We start from the raw sequence: 6,595 nt of genomic DNA on the forward strand, positions 1-6,595 counted from the left end.
TTCAGGTTTCTTTGATGAATAGAAAGTTCAGAAGAACCGCATTTATCTGAAATAGAAATCATTCAGATATCATCACGTGTGATCAATTTAAAGCATCTTTGCTAAATCAAACAACGACAAAAAAAAAAATACTGACTTCAAGCTGTTGAATGGAATCCTGAAAAAAATGTACTCAACTGTTTAAAAAATGTATTATAATAATAAAACATGTTTCTTGAACAGCAAATCAGCATATTAGAATCATTTCTAAAGGATCATGGGACACTGAAGACTGGAGTAATGATGCTGAAAATGTAGCTTTGATCACAGGAAAAAAAATACATTTTAAAACATTAAAATAGAAAACAGCTATTTTAAATAGTAAAAATATTTCACAATATTACTGCTTTTGCAGAAAGGCTTGGTTTGGTGAGCATAAGAGAATTCTTAAAAAAAAAAAAAATCTTACTGTTCAAAAACTTTTGACTGGTAGTGTATATAAGGTTTATAATACTTACAAAACAGATAGTTCAAGCACATTAATAATGAAATTATTAATCAGATTACCTCATGTTATTATAACTTATTTTAAAAAGACAAACGGAATGCGTGACTAAACAATATCATGTGTGATATGTTTATGAAAACTGTAGAATGATTAATTACCAAAAAAGATGACAAGTCAAAGATGTGGAACATAAACTAAAACAAGTTTCTTTGTTATCCTTACAGTAAATAAAAGCTTCAGAGTTAAGTGGAAAATTATAAGTTTCAGTTAAACATAACTTCTGACACCAATTTCACAAAAGCCACAAGCAGCTACTTAAAGGCTAAATTTGATGTTTCTAAAAGGTCATACTAGTTGTAGGAAGTCTCCAGGGATCAGCTGATTGATTCAGCAGAGGATGAATTGAATCAAAAGTTTTAAATTGGAAATGCAGAACCTCAAGGTTGCCAGAGCAACCGCATGTAAGAATAAAACATCAAGCTGCTTTGGACAAGCTTGGAAATTAGGACACTTACAGTTACAATTGAGAAAATTGCTTTCTCAGACTTCATGATGAAATCAGGGGCAAAAATAAACAGAAGTCCTTCAGACAAGCCAAAGCAATTATTAAACCATAAGGAATGTCAATCTAAGCACTTTCCAAAACCTTAAAACCCCATGTGTAGTGAAAGTGTGTGACTTTTTAATAAGCGTGTAAGATTATTAATCAACTGGTCAACTCTGACACACTTTTATATACAACAACTGTTTTTTTTTTTTTTCAGATCTACAGTCTAAAATGAAAATTGAGTGTAAAACATTGAGGATGGCACATTTTATAACCTGTCATCACCTATGTGGAATAAGTTACAGTATTCAAAGAAGAACCTACAAAGATATCATCAGTCAGATCAGTGGTTTGTGTTGCTGTGAAGACAGATAAGATGAAGTGAATTATGAGTTGCAGTTTATCTTCGCCGCAGGGGATAAAGAATGTGCTTCAAGATGTGATACAAATATTGTTGCCTTATAAACACACGCACACGTCGGGTTTCCATGTACTGTATAACGGGGACATTCCATAGACGTATACTGTACAAACTGTATTTTCTATCCCTTTACCCTAACCCTACACCCAAACCCTACCCATCACAGGAAACTTTCTGCATACAGAACTTCATTCTGTATGATTTATAAGCTTGTCTCCTTACAGGGACATAAAAAATGTCCCCTCAAGGTCAAAATTTACTGGTATTACTATACTTGTGGGGACATTTGGTCCCCATAACGTAGTGAATACCAGGAACACACACACACACTTACTTTAATACTTGTTTAACACAACAGTCAAAATAATTTAGGATAGCAAACACACTGATGTAGTCCTAAGAAAACACAGAATAATCAGTCACTCTGAACAGAAATTAAAATTTGAATGCACAGAACAAAGTTCCATGAAACAAAAATAAAAAGTATATATATACAGGGCTCAACGTTAAGATTTTTTTTTTACTGGCCCGGTCTGGCCCTACCACAAAAAAATTAAATGGTTGCTGTTGTCATTGTTTTAGACTCTTATCTTTTATTTTAATAAATGACACCAAAAGTTTAAATACCAAATAAAATTGTACAATTCTCGATTCCAATTTCGATACCACACCTAAACCTACTAGCCTAACTAAAGTCCAAACATTATTGTTCAAACACTTTTTAATTATTATTAATATTTAATATTAATATAATTAATATTAATATTTTTTCTCTTAGCGTCCCTGGCCTCTGTTAACGGATGACTACAGAGTTTGTAATATTTCCACACACATGACATTTTGAAAGAAGATTGCATGCAGTTAGTGTGCAAGCCCGGAATAAGAGATCGGCTGAAATATATCCGGTCAATCGGTGCATCTGTCTCCACTGTATAAATTCAGTATGTACTGATCATTGTTAAAGCTACAAAGCTAGTAATTTGAAAGCTATTTGTCCGTCAGAGATGCGTCTCTCTGTGATGGCTTAAAATTTTAAATTATCAAGGTTAAAAAACACGTAAAAATGATCAACTTTAGTGAGGACATGGCAGTGGCCCGATGGGGCCAGTGACATATTCGTCAACTGTCCTGAGCATCTTTGACACTGGCCCCAGGCCATCGGACACTCCTTATTGTCGAGCCCTGATATATATTTGTAACTTGAAAAGGAAAGTATAAAATGTGTATTATGAAGCATAAAAAAGTGGAGAATGGCATTGGGAGTCAACAACAGTTTGTCAAATTCAAGTCAACAAATCTTTTTTTACAATCTATATATCAATACATTTCTAAAAATAAGACCAGTGCACCAAAACTATTGAATTCGTTGCCAGTTAATCAGCAAATACTAGTAGTTAGTAGCCTAGTAGTTACCATACACTTACCTTTTGTTTTTAATGCATGCATACACCTTAAAGCGCATCATTAAAGCTATTACGGATAAGACGCTGTAACTATTTTTATTGTGAGAACCCACGTAGGAGGGGACGTTCTCGCAACCTTGCGCAACGTTCCCTAAAAGTTCTCTAAAGGTGACGAATGTCCCGAACATTTACAGAACACTGGAGACGTTCCTAAAACGTCCTCTTTTGGTTACGAAAGTGCTGGAGCTCAATGTTCCTTAAACGACTTTAGGGGGACGTTCCATTTTGGTTATTTTTTGATCACATAAGAACGTTACAAAGAGGACATTTGGGACATTAACAGAACGTTCTCATATGGTCCTCCTTTAGTCATATAATAACGTTCGCAGTATGAATTTAGGAGGACGTTCTATATTGGTTATTTTGTGGTAATATAACAACGTTATAAAGAGGATATTCGGGACGTTAACAGAATGTTCCCATATGGTCCTCTTTTAGTCATACAATAACGTTCGCAATATGACTTTAGGAGGACGTTCTATATTGGTTATTCTAAGGTCACATAAGAACGTTATAAAGAGGATATTCGGGACGTTAACAGAACGTTCTCACATCGTCCTCTTTTAGTCATACAATAACGTTCGCAATATGACTTTAGGACTTAGGAGGACGTTCTATATTGGTTATTCTAAGGTCACATAAGAACGTTATAAAGAGGACATTCGGGACGTTAACAGAACGTTCTCACATCGTCCTCTTTTAGTCATACAATAACGTTCGCAATATGACTTTAGGAGGACGTTCTATATTGGTTATTCTAAGGTCACATAAGAACGTTATAAAGAGGACATTCGGGACGTTAACAGAACGTTCTCACACCGTCCTCTTTTAGTCATACAATAACGTTCGCAATATGACTTAGGAGGACGTTCTATATTTGGTCCTCTTTTAGTCATGTAATAACGTTCGCAATATGACTTTAGGACGACGTTCTATATTGGTTATTCTATGGTCACATAAGAACGTTATAAAGAGGACATTCGGGACGTTAACAGAATACCTTCTCACATCGACCTCTTTTAGTCATATAATAACGTTCACAATATGACTTTAGGGGGACGTTCTATATTGGTTATTTTGTGGTAATATAACAACGTTACAAAGAGGACATTTAGGACGTTAACAGGACGTTCTCACATGGTCCTCTTTTAGTCATACAATAACGTTCGCAATATGACTTTAGGAGGACGTTCTATATTGGTTATTCTAAGGTCACATAAGAACGTTATAAAGAGGATATTCGGGACGTTAACAGAATGTTCCCATATGGTCCTCTTTTAGTCATATAATAACGTTTGCAATATGACTTTAGGAGGACGTTCTATATTTGGTCCTCTTTTAGTCATGTAGTAACGTTCGCAATATGACTTTAGGAAGACGTTCTATTTTGTTTTTTCTATGGTCACATAACTATGTTACAAAGAGTACATTTACGACATTAACAGAACGTTCTCACATGGTCCTTTTTTAGTCATACAATAACGTTCACAATATGACTTTATATATATATATATATATATATATATAAGTTTATATATAAGTTTTTTTTCTCATTTGGGACGTTAACAGAACGTTCTCACATGGTCCTCTTTTAGTCGTAGACTTTAGGAGGACGTTCTATATTGGTTATTCTATGGTCACATAAGAACGTTTAAAAAAAGGGGGGCATTTTGGACGTTAACAGCACGTGTAAATTTAATTTTTACAATATGTACAATGTATTAAACCAATCACAAACGTCCTGGGCGGCATACTGTGGAGGGAGGGATCCAACTGTCCATCCCAACATCCGTTGATCCATACTGAGGCATTTTTTTTTTCTTCACCAGCTGAGAGCCTTCTACGGTGAGTTACCTCTGCTAAATTAATTATCTATCATGGAAAGTTATTTTAATAATAGTTTTTTGAAAAAGAAGTACACGTTTCATTACTAAGCTAATATTGTGAACATATTTTGCTAAACCAAAGTAAGTATTAAAGTTTAGCAACATGATCTCATGAGAATTCGTATCTATTTTATGTAAAACGGGGTTCTACAAAACGTACAGTTACTAATGTTTGCATAGACACTGAAATATACTTTTGTTTACAGCATTAAGGCAATGAAATCGCGGCATTAACATTTTTATTATATTTGTTGTCATACCAAGGCAATATGTTTTCAAATGCATTTATTAAATTAAGTTTAGTCATTTGCTTAATATGAAAAAATAACATTTCGATCGGTATGATTTCTGCTGTCAACTCATTTCGAAGAATACAATTTTCAACAAGACTACAAACCCTTAAAATTAATAACATTTCTGCAATTATTTAACATTTTTTATGAAATATTTATTTTGTTTGCCGTGGGACATAAAAGCCATTTTCTCCAACATGCTGTGACTGAAAAATATAACCATAAACAAACCAAAAACGCAACATAATAACATAAGTCAGGTTTATTTGTGCTTTGTAATCCAAGTCTTGTGAATTCATACAACTGCGAGTAACAAATCCAAATTCAACCCTTTATTCAGCGATCTTCATTCATCCTCAGCAACGACCGTATAAACATCAAAGCCCGCACTGATTCGTTCGTCCAAATTCAAAATTTACCACTTCAATTAACTACGCAGTAAAATCGAACGCTCATTGGTCCTCGCTTGCTTCGTCACAGATTGCGACAGCAGTGTTCCTGTCTAGGTGTGTTTGAATGATGCACGCTTTCACAAAGTGAATCAGGGAGGATAGTCTGGGTAATATTTTTAGCGATTAAAAACTTAAATTGTGCTTTGTACCTCACAATAAATTATTGTATTTCACCTGCGGCGGCAACGCAGCATCATTTGGACTACTTTTGGTAATGTTTTTGACATTTTTGCAGTACATTATTGGGATTGCACTTGTCTGTCATGGTTTTATTTATAGCCTAACGTTACTGTAAGAAATGGCTGTGGTTAGGTTTAAAGGTAGAATGGGATTAGCGTCCCAAAATATTTTTTTGTAATCGTATGTTGTTACTAAAATGTTTCTTGTTTCTTGTATATTTCTGTCTATTACGTTTCATATGTTTTTATATTCGCTATTATATGGGTATGTTTGGGTTTAGGCGTAGGTTAAGGGGTCTAAAAATCTAAATTGCTTGTCAATAATGTGTGTGTGTGTGTGTGTGTGTGTGTATATATATTATTAGTAACGAACATTGCAGTGAATGCAATGTTTTCATACTGTGCCCCTTTCTGTGCTTTCCAGACCTCGCCATGTACCCTGCCCTCTTCATACAGGTTGTCATGATGTCATTACAGAAGGTAATGACATCAGGCTTATCTTGCAAAAAGGGTTTTCAAATTTGCAGCAGCTGACAGGCCAGAAAAAGGGATCATTGTCATGTTATAATGTGATACATTACCAGTTAGAAGTTTTTGCACAGTAAGATTTTTAATGTTTTTATAAAAAAGTCTCTTCTGCATACCAAGCCTGCTTTTATTTGATCCAAAGTACAGCAAAAACAGTAACATTTTGAAATATTTTTACTATTTAGAATAACTTTTTTTTTATTTGAATATATTTTAAAATGTAATTTATTCCTGTGATTTCAAAGCTGCATTTTTGCACCTTTACTCTAGTCACATGATCCTTCAGAAATCCTTCTAATATTCTGATTTGCTGCTCAAAAAACATTTATTATAATTATT

This window comes from Labeo rohita, chromosome 13, assembly GCF_022985175.1.
Source record: "Labeo rohita strain BAU-BD-2019 chromosome 13, IGBB_LRoh.1.0, whole genome shotgun sequence".
NCBI lineage: Eukaryota > Metazoa > Chordata > Actinopteri > Cypriniformes > Cyprinidae > Labeo > Labeo rohita.